Below are 17,264 nucleotides of genomic sequence, written 5' to 3'. Positions count from 1 at the left end.
CATTTTGATAATAAATCAAGTAGTGAAAATTTTTCTTCACAAAGGAAGTCAAAGGGATTCTTAAAATGGGGGTGGTCCACATACCTCAAATCGAAAAAAACCAAAAGGCGGTCCACAAACATCTAGTGAATTTAACGAACTTGAATTCTATTTAAATAGAAGATCTTTATTTTCTGACGACCAAATTAATACATTTAATATTTTGTCATGAAAAATGCTACTCTTACACCATTGTGTACACCTTGGGCTACACAATGGTGTAAGAATGTTTAAAATACCCCCGAGCCTCAATGTGAGGCACAATGAGGTGCATTGAGGTGCAAGGTATTTTGAACATTTTTATACCATTGTGTAGCCCAAGGTGTACACAATGGTGTAAGAGTAGCATGACTCTTTTGTCATGGTGGTATCAAAATCAACACACATATCTAGTGTTGGCCGCTATGGCTCTAGATCTACTAACCCTCCCGGTGTCCACAGTGCCATCGGAGTCGACTTTTTCTATAGGAAATAGGGTGCTCAACCCAAAGAGATCAAGGTTGCAACATACGACACTAGAAATGTGTATATGTTTTAAGGATTGGTTGGATGTTGAATTTGACAAACAATGGATAGATTTGTACGATGAATTTAGTGAATCAGAGCATAATGATAGTGTAGGGCCATCCACAACACAATGATCTTTCCTCTTAAAGGGAATACGCCCTGTAATTATTAAAAAATTTGAGCAGGAAACCGGAGCAAGAAAAATAAAAAGGAGATTTGAACAGGAAGAAGGAATGGATACAACAAATTAAAAGAAAAATCAAAATAGGAGATTTAGCCTACGAAGATGGCATGGCCCTGCTTACGAACCCACGGCTAGGCTCGACCTGCCTTGGCTCGTTTATTAAAGGCCATAGGGTTGCGCCGGGCCCCAATTTCCCATTGCCCTGCCCGTCTCCCTCGCGAGCTAAATTAGGCTCGACCCAAGAAATGGGTGTGTAATACCCGAGAAATTCTAAAGGACTCAAGGGTAAATTGTCTTGGGGGAAAAAATGGAATTTAAGAATAAATGAAGGGTATAACGGTAATTTATTACCACATAGATGATCGAATCAACTGCTGGGAGTGTCCTGGAGCTGAGATACCAAAGGAAAATGATGTGGCATTAACAAGCACCCCAAGATAGGATTTATGGTGCCGAAAGAAGTCGGATTGGGAACAGTTTTCGGTACAGCAAAATGGCAGTTGCCAATTAGGGTGCAAAACCGAATCATTATAGGAGACTTCCCGGAAGTCAACAGAAACTTAAGGGGATTTCGATTTTTCATAAGGAACAACCCTTCAGTGATTTTAGGAAGAAACAAAAAGGTTGAGGGCCAAAACGAAGATTCAGGCCTAAGTGTAGTTTTCTAAAATTGTCAGAGGGAGGCCGAAACAAAGGTTTTTCAGAATCTTCAAGGGTCAAATGGACGTTTTAGGACTTGAGGGATTTATAGGCAATTATCAAAAGTCGAGGGGCTTAGTGAAAGAGGGCCAAAATGAGAAAACCAAAATCAATGGGGGTAAAAGTGCAAAAACTCAAAAATGACAGCATGGGCAAATCTGACCAGCACATGGCTGGTCAACCATGGCCGATCTCGACCACAGGGATGGCACGAGGGATGGTCAGGGAGTATCTTTTGTAAAAGCTTGGCCGACAACGACCCATGGGTTGCCAAATAAAATAAGAAAATCGACCAAAAATTTGGTCAGGTTATTGCGAGCCTGCAACTCGCTTTTGTGGTCAAGAAAGGTCGATTGGAGGTCGTTCTAAGATAGGTTTTAGCTCCTAAGGCAATGGGTTGGTCGATCTCGGGCATTTGTCGCTCGAAAATGCCTATAAATAGGCGTTCATAGATGGCTAAAAATGGGGGAGAAGAAGCTTCAAATTAAGGCCAAAATCAAACGAATTGAGCCTTCAAAATAAGGGGCTTTTTTTTCCCATAGCCTAAAGATCCATTCTGGAGATTTTCAAGCATTTTGGTGATGGTTTGAGGGGGTAATTGAGTTCGCCGGAGATGGGGGGCGGACGGTTGATCCGAGGCTTTAAGCCTCCGGTTGGACAAGCTCCGGTACTCCTTTCATGCTCTAAGGGGTGCCAAAAGGATCGAATGAAGGAGGGCTTTCAAGGGGTGAAGTCAACTCAGATCGCCGGCACGGCTGTCGCCGGAGAAGACGACTGGCGCGCGTCGGTCACGCGCGGGTCTCCACGTGCCACCACTCTTCCTAGGCGCGTGGGTTGGTCTAAAAATCTGGGAAAAATCTTGAAAAATCCAAAAAAATATTTTATGGAGGTCTGTGCAAAAATATTTGGGTTTGGAATTCCTAATATCTCGATTTTAGCATCAAAGAGGCTCATTTTGCGTAAAAACGCAACATCCGGGTAAGTTCCATATTTTTCCTTTGAAGTTCATATGATATTATGAATTTTTGTGGAATTAGATTTGATAAAAAGTCTTGATGGTATTTATTGAAATTTTTAAAAGGAAAAATGAGAGAAAATTGAGGAAAAATAAAATAAATGGAATATTGAGGATATTTAGTGATTAAATATTATTTTTATGATTGAGGTGATCGAGATGATGTGATTGGTGCAACTTTTGAGAGTTGGCACGAGAATCAAGGTCGAGCATGCATATCGAGGCGATGCGCGCTTTTCGAGGTGTATTGATCTTTGGGTAAAGGTGAGTTTTCCTATCCTAACTATGGTTTTGTGAGTGATTTTTTCACAAGAACTTATATTCATGATATGTTTGTTATATATGCATGTTGTTATGAATGCAATATTCATTTTGTCATATTGCATGAAGGAGGTTCGGGATTTGCCTAGGATTCCGTGTCGGGCTTGTGGGCCTGGGAAATTACATTAAGGGCACATATTGATCATGTTATGCATCGTGCATTTTTATATATATATTTTGGACCCTCACTAGAAGTTTCATCTTCTAATGGGTTATGCCCCTGGAATATTCAACGTTCTAGTTTAGACTTGCAGTTTAGGCAAGGAGCAGGTTGAGATGAGACGTCACGTGATGGCGTGGCCGATGGACTCAACGAGCTAATTTGGATATGTTTTACCTTATGCTTTATTGATGATTAGTCTTGTTAGAATATTTATGGAATCTCCAGGTATTTTATATTTGAGAATATGATGTAAAATATGGTACGAATTCTTTATGATATAATATAAGGTGAATTCAGGTATGTACCATATCAGGTTTCGCTTCTGCATATTGTGAATGATTTGTTGGGGGTTTTGTTTGGAATTTGGTATTTAATGTTTAAGTTATGTATTGAGAAAGAAAACAAAAATATAATTTATGTATATTTTGAGCCCTAGCATAGTGACATGCTCTGTAAGAGAAAAGCGGGGTGTTACAGTTGGGCTAAGTGGGAGGCAAGTCGGCCCAGCCCGGCCTGCCCATTTTCCAACTCTAGTAGTCCCTAGGCTAGAAAGAGAAGAAAACAAATAGGCAAATGTTGTCTTTTACTACTACTGCTACACTTGTTGTTGGAGAAATAAGAAAGAGAGGAATAGGTGGCGGGAGGTGAAGGAAAGCGGAGAGGAGATGAAAGATGAGGAAGAAAGAAAATGGGCTTCTTGAAAATCCCCAACTAATGATGATATATATTATAATGATGATATATCTTTATATTATATATAGATATAATGATGAAATGCGTTTGTAGTTATATTAAATAATATATATAAAATTATAAATAAATTTATTAATGTATTTATAAACAAGCATGTTTTCACAAGTTAATCGTGAACTTTTAATCAACTCTACTCGTGAGCCTCTAATCGAGCTAACTTGTGAGTTAACAAGTTGAGTTTTATTGAGCTTAAGTTTGACTCGTTTACAAATCGAGTTTCAAAGTTACACTCAAGTTTGGCTTGTTTACTTTACCGAACGAACTCGAACAAGATTTTATCAAGTCGAATACCGAGCCGCTCACAACTAACTCAGCTAATTTGTGACCCTACTTCGGTGACACGTTAGCTACGTCAATGCACCCTAGTTAGGGTGCCTTGAGGCTGCCCAATGTTGTATTGGGTTGTCTCAAATGTCATGTATTTTAGTATCATATTTGAATTTTAATTTTTGTTAAAAAAATTAAAAAATAATATATTATTCATTATTATTCTTCATATCTTTTAGTCCTTTAAAATTGTAACTCACTCACTTCAAATACTTATCAAATATTTATACATAATTAAACTCAGATCACCACATCTTATCTAATTTATCTCAACCCAACTCACTCACCTCTTTTCCAAGGCCGAACAAGCCCTAAATCAAAACTTATGAAATTATTCCTCTACTTAACAATCAATAAAAGTTTAAGATTTTATTATTAAATAGAAAATTTAGACTATAAAACAACATACTTATATTGAGATGATAGAAATTAAACTAATTTTTAACAATTTTTAAAATTATCAAACCGTAGTTGACTGTCATCCTGACTCAGATTTTCATATAAAGGCAAAAAAATAAATTAGCTCACTCACCAAAGTAATTGGCCCCCTGTTTTTGGTAATGTGCCATTGCCCTGCCCTTAATATATTACACTCTTTAATGTGATTATTGTTATTATTATTTTATTTCCTCCTTCAGCAACTTTATACTTTCTGCTTAAGGGAACATAATCGAATGGTAAAGTCAACTCGTTTTAAGGTACTTTCCCCTCCCTTTCTTTCCAAGATCAAATGCTTAATCCCATGCATGTGAGCAACACGTGATTTATCAATCAGAATGTCAATCAGCTGGTTACTTTCATTTAGATTTGACTTGAATATTTTTTACCTTAAAATGAACTTAATTAAATTCTTAGATTTTTTAAAATTAATCACAACATTTTCTTCATTATTAATAGCCTTAATTAAATTGACTGAATACTTCTTAAACTTTAAGTTTTTGGTCTGGACACCTCTTAAAACTTTTGTTTTTTTACTGAATCAATCATGGTATTTTGAAAAAAAATTCAATGATTGATTTGACAAAAAATAAAAACTCAAAGGGTATTAGGATAAAACCCAAAATTTATGGGATATTCCATTTATATATTAACATTATCAGTAAGAAAAAAGAGTTCGAGGCTAATTTTTAAAAAAATTAAGCATTAATCGGGCCAATTTTAAAATTGAAAAGGTGTCCGACTCAAATAGAGAAAATTAAAAAATGTAACATCAATTAGTTCCTATACTTTGTTTAACTCGTCAAAGCTCCTTTCTAGTAAGGATATTAATTAAACTGCAATTAAAGAAAAATTAAACTTAATATCTTTAGTTAGAAAAGAAAAACTAAAAATTACAAAAAAAAAAAAAAAAATAGACTATGGAGGGTTGGATCCCATATAGGTTCCAACGTGGGAAGCCTTGTTGAAATCCATTATTGGGTCAAAAGATCTCTACATGGAGAGAAGAATGAACAGCAGTAACCAAGGGTCAATAAGGTTTAAGGGATTTGTGGTTGCGGTTTAGGGTGAGATCAAAGAGTATAGATTGGATCGTCTTCTTCCAACACCAATGGAGAAGAAATGGTAGCGGCAAGAGACAACAACAGAGGAGCTCTAAGCAAAAGTGCTGGGGTGTGATACCCAATAAGTTTAAGGCAATAATGATAAGATCGGGTAAATATAAAATTATTATAAACTCTGTCCCGTAATTGATAGATTTAAAAAAAAAAAATCCAAATTCACTTATAAAAAACTCGACAAGAAAAAGACCCAAATAAATTTATCTAGTCTTTGAGGAAAGCGGACTTAACTCAATTGATCAAATAAGAATCAAACCCAACCCATTTTGGTCTGAGCTCATTAACTACCTTATCTAAAGCCCATTATCCATTTTATCTTGATCTAGTCTATTTGATGAAAAAGTTGAAGACTCGATCGTCCAAACCATTCAACTCCTAGATTTGTTCTCCCCTTTTTCTTCACCCTCATCTTATCTCTTCTGGATACTTAGGGAGCTTATCCTCATCTTGGTGAAATGTTATCTGATTCTTCGATGGTTATCTATATATTGTGTATCTAGGGGTGGTTTTACATGAGTGAAAGGAAAGAGAAAGAATGATAGAGATAGTCGAAAGTGAGATGAGAAGAAAAAGAGTGGCCGTTGGTTTTCTCCTGTACGAGGTTTTTTGACCTTGTGTGCTTTTCATTCTTGGGTTGAGGTTTTCTTCTGACTGGGCAGATTTGGGTTCGATCTAAGATTGATTTGGGTTTTCCTTGAGACCGATTCTTGACTTTACCTTAGTGGGTCTTGGACCGATCAATCTGAATCTTGAAACCCCATTTTCATCTCCTCCATTACTGGCGATTCATCGGAGCACAACAACAAGTTTTGTTTTGATCTTTTTGGTTTCTCATTTTATTTTTAACTCACTATTTTGTGTAATTTTCTTCGGTCTAATTTATAGGTTTTGTGAGATATTTACTTAACAAAAAGCTTGGAGATGGATCTCGATGATGAAACAAAGCATTGACGGATGAGACTCAGAAAGGGACTCATCAATTTTAAGTGATGGGCACTGATAATCTAGCGATGACGACTAAGCTCTATCTAGTGAGGGTCAACAATCAGACCAGAGAATGACTGGTCAGGTACTACTACTTTAGTGTTTCAATCGATTGTGAAGGCAAAAGGTCTTTTGTCCAGACAATTTGACTAATAAAGCTTTTTGGATGAGTAAGAGGTTGTTCGGCTTAGCGTTTTTTATTAGAGCTTTTAAGTTAGTTAGCGGTTAATATAAAAGTTGTATAGTGTTTAAGTTGATAATGAGTTTGGATAAATATGCTTTTAAACTATTTGTTAATAGTTATATGTTTGGTTTGTAAAAGTTGATAAGTTGTTAGAACCTGACAAAAAGACTAAAATAGACATAATGTTAAATAATATAATTAAAAAACATAAAATATTATTTTTTATCAAAAAATTATAAATTAATTTCTAATTAATAAAATACTTGCAATTATAAGTTAATATATTATACATAATTATTAAAAAATAATAATACAATACAATAATAAAATTAATAATTACACACGCATCAAACATTTCTTCATTAAAACCATACTTGACCTGGAGAAGAAAGAGGCGGCAATGGAAGCAGAGGCGGCGCTGGCACGACAAGGAGGAGACCCACCAGCAACGACAACGACGATTCCGGATCTGGAGAGGAAGCCCGACATCTTGCGGCGGCGGATCTGGAAAAGAAGGAGGCGGTAAGTGATGGCGCGACCTGGATCTGTAACGAGGCTGCTTGTTGCGGCCCAGCTGGACGAAGGCGACGGTATGGAGGAGGGGCGACGGCTGCAGCGGCGATTATGGCAGAGCAGAGCTTCGGAGAAAATGATGGGAGAAGAGAGCTTCGATGGCATTTTGGTATTTTTCTTGGTCAACACAGTAGCGTTTTTTGGCAAAGTTGGGGGTTATTAGCTTTTGCTAAACGCTGTTACAACAACGTATAAGTGAGGTAGCTTTTATGCTTATTATTGATCCCAAACACTTAAGCATCAAACGCTATACAGCTTATCAGCTACAAAATAGCTTATGCACGGTCAAACCGCTAAGCCAAACAGCCTCTAAAGGTTCAAGCAGCAAATGAGTGTTGACCATGGCTAACAACCATCGTGTCGACCATAATCCCATTTGGGTTCTGGCTACTGAGCCTTTAACTAGGAAGATTAAGTTTAATTTTTCTTTAATCGAAGTTCAATTAACGTACTTACTAATAAAAGGGACACTTTAGCATTAAATGATACAATTTGGTTAGCATTGACAATGATATGGGTATTATTATTTTTTGGGCCAAAAATAATTTTATTTTTAGTAAAAGAGTTAAGAATAGTGTGATGGAAGACCCGTGTAAAATAAGTCTGTCCCCCCAACTTTCTTTCTCCCTCCCTACACAATATACTTCAAATCAAAGCCAAAAGTAAATAAACAGACAAGTGAACCAAATTGGTTCACATAAACAGCAATGTCCACTACTATTGGCAACAATAATATTTAAAGGGCTATTTTTATTTGAATCATGTTACATATATCAACGAAATGATAAATTCAATGGCTAAATTGGACTTTATAGTTCAAATTTTATCATCGATCATCAAAGCACTACAGACGAAAAAAAACCGATCAGGCTTGCTTCATGAAGTCTGCTTGGGCTTCATCCAGAATGAAGCTTAAGATTTCATCCAGAAACGACAGTGACAAATTAGGTGAGGGCATTTTTGTCATTTGATGCTTTTGATCATTCTCTTGATGACCCAGTTGTTTGTATAAATAATATATATTTTTTATTTTATGTTATCAAATTCAAATATTTATGAACATATATAGCTTGGAAAACAAAAGCCTTGAATAATATGAATACTAGTGCTATACACACACAGCGGGTTTAGCATAAACACCTTCTAACCTTTTGCAAGCCCAAGAAGTAAAGAAGAATGAGTCGCGCTATTCGTATAGATGGAGACTTACAAATTGCCTTACAGGGGTGAGATATCGCGATAGATTGTGTAAAGCAGATCAATTTATCGCAATATCTCACCCATCTAAATGAAAGAGAGATTCAATGCCTTCTCACAACGATCTCTCTCTCTCTCTCTCTACATATACATATATATGTATGTATATAATGTTTTCACATCATCTTCAACAGATAGGAAAAGAACCCATTTGGCAGAGCGCAGAAGCATTTCCTCTTAGCTTCTTAGTGTTGCCGTCGAAATGGCCTTGTTTCTGAGTTTCTTGAGCTACTTCTCTGAGTCTGAGTCTTCTTCGTCTTCAAGGCCCGCCCAATTGGTCTGCAATGGACATGTGTGCGTGTAGAGGAACGAGAAGGATGGTCGTCACCAGAGATTCAAGAAGAAGGGGAAGCAGAGCCTCCGGATTCCCCTTGTATCGGCTTTCCCCGAAAAGACAGGAGCTTGAGCCCAAAATGAAAATGGCGATGGCGATGGAGGTCAATAATATTAATTAAATTCTTGGTTGTATGGTGGTGTATCAGTGAATGCCGCCGTGTTTATATGAAGGAAAACTCAATTCAGTTGGAATCATAAAACCAAGTCATTCCAGTATTCAAATATACGCCTTGTTTTATTATTAAGGGTTTTCATTACTAGATCGATCTTACTTAAATTAATTATTGCCTGATTGATTGATTGGGTTTAGGGAGAAAGAAAGAGAGAGGGATCGGGTCTTTTGGGATTGGGGCATTTGGGTAATTTTTAGAGGGACAAATTGGTCATTTTAACGCTCTTGTAAAGCAATCTGTAAGCCTCTTTCTGTACAAATAGTTCAACCCAAAGAAGAATATCCCCACAAAAAGTGGCGTCCCGCCAAATTAAGCCCCATGTTCATAATACATCACCTTTAAGATTAATTCATACAACATACATTCATATTGATTCATTGCACGATTAAAAACTTATCAAACACATAATTAAAGCGATGACTTGCAATTCTTGGTCCCATCACATGTATACTCTACTCCCTCTATAAATATAGCTAGAGCTCGCCCTGTTGCTCTTCACTTCACTTCACTTCATCAATCGCTTTCGTCTTCAACAAACAATTAATTAATGGAGGCCATTCGAAGCAGTTGCGTGTTTCTCCTTCTGCTAGCTGTGCTGGTTTCCGGCACGACTCGAGCGAACGGCACCGCATATTCTTACAGGTGCCACAATGCGAGGAGATGCTCCGACAAGGCCATCACTTGTCCTGACGAGTGCCCATACACTTATTCGAATGATCCCAAAGCCAAAGTCTGCCAAATCAACTGCCACTCTCCCAAGTGAAAGCGTGAGTGGTTGTCTTTTTTATTTATATAGGAATTAAGTTGTAAAAGTCGAAGTCGTACGTAAATCTATACGAGTGTGGAGTGAGGAATGATATAATTTTATAATAATTAATATCATTTAATTCAAATGAATTTGATCTTAATTATTCTAATCTTATACCAGATCGTAAGCCAAACTGCGATGGCTTCGGATCCGCATGCTACGATCCGCGGTTCATCAGTGCCAACGGCGTCGTCTTCTACTTCCACGATAAAAGCAACCAGCACTTCAGCTTAGTCTTCGACCACAACCTCCAGATCAACGCCCGCTTCATCGGCCACCGGCCCGCCGGAAGAACCAAGGACTTTACCTGGATCCAAGCGCTCGGCGTCACCTTCGGCTCCCATTCTTTCTCCGTCGAGGCTGCCAAGGCAGCCAAATGGGACGACGAAACCGACCATCTCAGCTTCTCTTACGACGACCAAGAGATCAGCTTGGCGGAAGGCGCTCTCGCAATTTGGAACTCTCCAGAAAATAGTGTGAAGGTAGAGAGAGTATCCAGCAAGAATAGTGTTGTGATCTCCATTCCCGAAGTTGCAGAGATAGCTGTGAATGCAGTGCCAGTGACAAAGGAAGATGATAAGGTTCACAATTATCAGATACCTGTTGGAAGTGAGAGTGTGTGTGTGGTTTTTATCTTTATTTTTATTTTATTTTCTTGCTTAGTCCCCAAGGTGTTCTAGATTTCCTTAGTCCCCAAGGTCTTCTAGAAATACTTGGCCCCCAAGTTCTTTTAGATTGGCTTGGTCTCCAAGTTTCCTTCATTGCTAAGTTTATGGGGTGTCTTTATATATTAGATGTGTTGGCTTATTTTGTGTGTGTGAAGTTTTTAATTCCTTTATAAGCTTTCATGGTTTTCTCTCCTCTCAAATTTTGCCTCCCATCTTGAGTCTTCTTCATTGAGAGCAAGCCTATCTTGAGTTCTGATAGCTTCAGTTGTTCGTGGCTGCCGTTCATCGGAGATGTCGTTTCATCTTGTTGAGACAGTCGCCGTAGTCTGCTTGTTGCCGGTGTAGGGCGCTAACTGTCTTCAGGACAGCGCAAAGTGCGACAAGACCTACTTTTGTTCCTACTTCTTCACGTTCCAGAGATTTTGTTCTTGATTCCTTGATGCTCTAGCTGCAAGCGTTGCTGTTCAACCATCTTCTCTGATTTGCTGTTTTAGTCTGGTAACTTCTGTTATTGTTCATTTGTTATAAGCTCCCATTGTCGTTAATATCAACTGTTATAATAGTGGTCAAGTATATAGTTTATGTTTCTTGTATTGTAACGGGTTAGAACTGATATATATCCTTGTATCAAGCAAGTTATTTCTGTATAACATACGCATCTATACTCTCTGTATCCCTAACATTCTGAAGACATCTAGTAAGAGAGTCTAGAAAAGATGGATGCCCATGTTCCTGTTGATGGTTCCGGTGTCACTGCTGTCGGTGTTGCCTCGGGTTCAAACTTGCCCCCTGTTGATGTCTCGGGTCTTCGCCCGCCAACTACCGTTGTTTCTGCAACAGTTTCTATGCAAGGGCTCGGTTCAGCCGTGGCCAAGCCAACCCCACATGTGGAGAAGCCACCACCATTTAACGGTGAAGATTTTAAAAGGTGACAACAGAAGATGTTATTCTATCTGACCACGTTGAATCTGACCCACATTCTCAAAGAGGATTGTCCCGTTGTCTCAAAAGAGAATATGACCACAGAAACTGTGGCTGCGAGGAAGGCATGGATGCACTCAGATTTCCTTTGTAAAAATTATATTCTGAGTGGCTTGGCCGACCCGCTGTATAATGTTTACTGCACAGCGTATGCTACTTCCAAGCAATTGTGGGAGGCCTTGGAAAAGAAATATAAGCTTGAGGATGCTAGCACCAAGAAATTTCTAGTGGGCAAGTTCCTGGATTACAAGATGGTTGATACCAAATTGGTAGTCAACCGGATGGAGGAACTGCAAATCATCATTAGTGATTTGCATGGCGAGGGTTTGGTCATCAATGAGCCATTCCAAGTTGCTGTTGTGATTGAGAAGCTTCCGCCTTCTTGGAAGGATTTCAAAAACTATCTCAAGCACAAGCGCAAGGATCTGTCTATGGAAGATCTAGCTCTTCGTCTTCGTATTGAAGAAGACAACTGCAAAGGAGATAAAGTCTCAGACAAATTTGAAGCAAAGGCTCACTTAGCTGAGGCTCTCAAATCTCAACCTAAGAAGCAGCAAAGCAAGAAAGTAACCGGGTCACTGGGACCAAAGAAGACTACTGCCAACAAACGCATTCAAGGCACCTGTTGGGTGTGCAGTAAGAAAAGCCATAGGGCTGTGGATTGCAGACACAAGAAAGGTCAGAGCTCTGGTAGCAACCAACGCAAGTCTAAGCCTTCTTATGGCAATGTGGTGGAAGATGATGAACTCGTTGCAGTCATCACTAAAGTCTGCATGGTTGATAACGCCAAAGGCTGGTGCATTGATACGGGTGCTTCAAGGCATATTTTCAATGATAGATCCTTGTTCTCAACCTATGAGAAAATGGATGGCACCCAAAAGGTGTACATGGGAAATGCTGCATCCTCGACTGTTGAAGGTAAGGGCAAGGTATTGCTAAAGTGGACATCTGGGAAGATCCTGACCCTCACAGATGTATGGCATGTGCCCGAGATTCACAAGAATCTGGTATCTGGAACCCTGCTGAATAAAAATGGGTTTAAACTCGTTTTTGAGTCTGATAAGTTTACTCTTACCAAGGGAGAAATGTATGTGGGTCGAGGATATTTAGATAATGGCATGTTCAAGTTGAATGTACAGGCCCAAGTGCCTAAGAAAAATAATAAAAATGATTCTTCTGCTTATACTGTTAAGTCATGTGATGTTTGGCATTGAAGATTAGGACATGTCAATTATCGTTCCCTCCAAAGAATGGTTAATCTAGGGTTATTACCTAGTTTTAACATTGATAAGGGACACAAATGTGAGGTTTGTGTTGAATCAAAGTTTACAAGAAAGTCGTTTCCATCTGTGGAAAGGAATAGTGAATTACTCGACCTAATTCACAGTGATGTTTGTGACATGAAAAGTACTCCCACTAGAGATGGAAAGAATTATTTCTGTCACATTTATTGACGACTGCAGTAAATATTGCTATGTATATTTACTACGCAGTAAAGATGAGACCTTTGATGTTTTTAAAACATTTAAGGCAGAAGTTGAAAATCAACTGGGAAAGAAAATTAAGGTGCTCAGATCAGATAGGGGTGGTGAGTACGAATCATCAGCTATGTCTGAGTTTTGTGAATCTCATGGTATAATCCATCAGACGACAGCACCTTATACACCACAATAAAGTGGTGTAGCTGAAAGGAAGAACCGAACTTTGAAGGACATGATAAATTGTATGTTAAATAGTTCGGGTTTACCCCATAATTTGTGGGGGGAAGCGTTGCTTACTGCAAATCTTATACTAAATAGAATTCCACATAAGAAGTCTGGCAAGTCGCCTTATGAAGTGTGGAATAGTAGACAACCCTCTTACAAAATCCTGAAAGTGTGGGGGTGTTTGGCCAAGGTGCAGGTTCCTTTACCTAAGAGAACTAAACTTGGTCCAAAAACTATTAATTGTGTCTTTATAGGCTATGCCTCGCATAGTGCTACCTATAGGTTCTTGGTAACGAAGTCAGAAATTCCTGACATTAATGTCAATACGGTTCTAGAATCTATAGAAGTGGAGTTCTTTGAAAACATCTTCCCTTTTAAGGGAGATAAATCCAGTGCAAGTGGTTCCAAGAGAACTCATGAAGCAAGTTCTTCAAAAGGCCAAGATGGGCAGGAAATTGACATCGAGCCTTGAAGAAGCAAAAGGGCAAGAAGGCCTCTTCCTTTGGCCTAGATTTTCTAACCTTTGTGTTAGAAGATGAGCCGCAAACATATGGTGATGCAATGTCATCTCCTGATGCTCCTTATTGGAAAGAGGCTATTAATAGTGAAATGGATTCCATCTTGCAAAACAATACTTGGGTATTGGTCAATTTTCTACCTGGGTGTAAACTAGTTGGGTGCAGATGGATTTTCAGGAAGAAATTAAAGGCCGATGGTACTATTGATAAGTACAAAGCTCGACTGGTAGTTAAAGGCTATCGTCAAAAAGAAGGACAAGACTTCTTTGACACGTATTCTTTGGTGACAAGAATCACGTCTATCAGGATGCTGATTGCTACTGCAGCATTATACAATTTGGAGATACATCAAATGGATGTAAAAACAGCATTCCTGAATGGAGATTTAGAAGAAGAAGTCTATATGGAACAACCTGAAGGGTTTGTCGTAAAGGGACATGAAATGAAGATTTGTAAATTAATAAAATCTCTTTACGGGTTGAAACAAGCGCCTAAACAATGGCATGAGAAGTTTGATCACACAATGTTGTCAAATGGATTTAAGATAAATGAGTGTGATAAATGTGTTTATGTGAAAAACATAAACCAAGAATGTGTCATTGTATGCCTGTATGTGGATGATATGCTGATAATAGGCACGAATCGAAGTGTCATACAATCCACAAAGCAGATGTTGAAATCTCATTTTGACATGAAAGACCTTGGTCTTGCTGATGTCATTCTTGGAATTCGAATAATAAGGAATTCCAAAGGGTATGCTCTTTCTTAGTCGCATTACATAGAGAAAGTGTTGAGAAGATTTGGTCACTTCGAGAGTAAGCCAGTAGCTACTCCGTTTGACCCAAATTCAAAGTTGAAGAAAAATCATGATGAAGGTGTATCTTCTCTGGAATATGCCAGAGTTATTAGGAGTCTGATGTACATCATGAATTGTACTAGACCTGACATTGCTTACTTTGTAGGCAGGCTAGCGAGATACACGAGTAATCCTGGGCATGACCATTGGGGTGCATTGGTCAGGGTACTTAGGTACTTGAAGTACATCCTGAACTATGGATTGCACTATACAAAATATCCACATGTACTGGAAGGATTTAGTGATGCTAATTGTATCTCCGATAGCTTAGAGACTAAATCAACCAATGGGTATGTGTTCACCCTAGGTGGTGCTGCTGTGTCGTGGAAGTCTTCAAAGCAGACGTGTATAACACGATCAACCATGGAGTCAGAGTTTATAGCTCTTGACAAAGCAGGCAAAGAAGTTGAGTGGCTTTGCCATTTCCTCGAAGACATTCCATTATGGCCAAAGCCTGTTAACGCCATTTGCATATACTGTGACAACTTAGCTGCCTCAATGAGGGTTAAGAATAGTGTTTACAATGGAAAGTCAAGACACATTAGGCGCAAGCATAACACTGTCAGAGAGTTGCTCACAAATGGAATAATCTCCATTAACTATGTGAAGTCGAAAGAAAATCTAGCTGATCCTTTGACGAAATGAGTGACTCGTGAGCAAGTCAAATTTACATCAAAGGGAATGGGATTAAAGCCTTTAAAATGACTTTTCTGGTGGTAATCAAACCTAGTTGACTGGAGATCCCAAGATCTAGGTTAAATTGACCAACTGGCTAGAATAAGTCATAGTTGACACACTATGAAACTTTTAGTTTCTCCCTATGTCTTAGAAATTGAAGAGCGTGTCCTGTCAATGTTAAAGGGAAGGTTGATATCTTGATATAATATGAGTAGTGATAGGGTACTCTTAGTCAATGCTTCCCTATATGAGATTAGAAGTGGGGTCGCTTCTATGAGAACTATTCAATGGCTTGGGTTCTCTAAAGCTCTCATGAAACCCAGGATGCTGTCCAATACCAAAATGGACACAATTGTATAGAACTCAGTGGGTCAAGACATGTTGTGTGTGATGTTTATTGTCTCGATTTACCTTCAGAATGATAGTTCAAGAGCTAGTCTCATTATTTCTTTGGTAAATTCGATAAACATTCACTAAGGAAGGTTCAAGTCCAAAAGACACCTTGTTGATGCATAACTTGTCTATTTGCTCTCAATGACTCCATGTCGTTTTGATAATTTTTGAGCACACACACTCATGTAGGGGATTGTTGGAAGTGAGAGTGTGTGTGTGTGTGTGGTTTTTATCTTTATTTTTATTTTCTTTTCTTGCTTGGTCCCCAAGGTGTTCTAGATTTTCTTAGCCCCCAAGGTCTTCTAGAAATACTTGGCCCCCAAGTTCTTTTAGATTGGCTTGGTCTCCAAGTTTCCTTCATTGCTAAGTTTATGGGGTGCCATTATATATTAGATGTGTTGGCTTATTTTGTGTGTGTGAAGTTTTTAATTCCATCATAAGCTTTCATGGTTTTCTCTCCTCTCAAATTTTGCCTCCCATCTTGAGTCTTCTCCATTGAGAGCAAGCCCGTCTTGAGTTCTGCTACCTTTAGCTGTTCGTGGCTGCCGTTCACCGGAGATGTCGTTTCATCCTGCTGAGACAGTCACCGTAGTTTGCTTGTTGCTGGTGCAGGGCGCTAACTGTCTTCAGGACAGCGCAAAGCGCGACTCGACCTACTTTTGTTCCTGCTTCTTCACGTTCCAGAGATTTTGTTCCTAATTCCTTGCTGTTCTAGCTGCAAGCGTTGTTGTTCAACCATCTTCTCTGATTTGCTGTTTTAGTCTGGTAACCTCTGTTATTGTTCATTTGTTATAAGCTCTCGTTGCCGTTAATATCAGCTGTTATAATAATAGTCAAGTATATAGTTTATGTTTCTTGTACTGTAACGGGTTAGAACTGATATATATCCTTGTATCAAGTAAGTTATTTTTGTATAACGTACGCATCTATACTCTTTGTATCCCTAATAATACCTTTTGATGACTATTTTTCCCACTTGGAAGTGCAGTTCAGATTCTACATGCTATCTTCCAAGGTTGAAGGAGTGCTTGGGAGGACTTACCAGCCTGATTTCGAGAACCCGACAAAGCCCGACGTGGCGATGCCGATGGTGGGCAGGGAAGATAAGTACCGGACCTCGTCGCTTGTCTCTCGGGAATGTAATTTCTGCATCTTCTCTCTGGCGGAGGCTACAGAGAAAGAGAGCTCGTTGATTATGGAGCCCCTGGACTGCACCGGCAAGTTTTCTGGGGGGAACAGAATAGTTTGCAAGAAATGAGGGTTCGCTCTCATGGACATACTATGGCGTCATTAATTTGTTCAGCGAATAAGCGAAGGCATGGCCCGAATACAAAAGAATAACTGGTTTGGCTGCCAGAAAATTCCATGTCTTGTTCAGTAGTTTCTTCCGAGCTATTGTTCTAATTATATATTTATGTAATCAATCATGTCTATCAAAAAGATTTATATATTGGTCTGTTTGAACTTCTTGTTTCACCCAAACTTTGGAGAATATTGTTAAGACCCTAGGGTTTGAATAGGAATTTAGAAAAAGAATAGAATAGGGAGGGAAACAGAACAGGTTTGAATAGGAATTTAGAAT

The 17,264-nt window shown here is 38.7% G+C and overlaps 1 pseudogene; it reads left to right on the top strand.

The window, feature by feature from the left end:
• Positions 1-9,621: 9,621 nt before the first annotated feature.
• Positions 9,622-16,940, top strand: LOC127811160 (uncharacterized; annotated as a pseudogene).
• Positions 16,941-17,264: the final 324 nt, after the last annotated feature.

Source organism: Diospyros lotus, chromosome 10 (genome assembly GCF_014633365.1).
Source record: "Diospyros lotus cultivar Yz01 chromosome 10, ASM1463336v1, whole genome shotgun sequence".
Taxonomy (NCBI): Eukaryota; Viridiplantae; Streptophyta; class Magnoliopsida; order Ericales; family Ebenaceae; genus Diospyros; species Diospyros lotus.
This window is presented reverse-complemented; position numbering and strand designations above follow the sequence as displayed.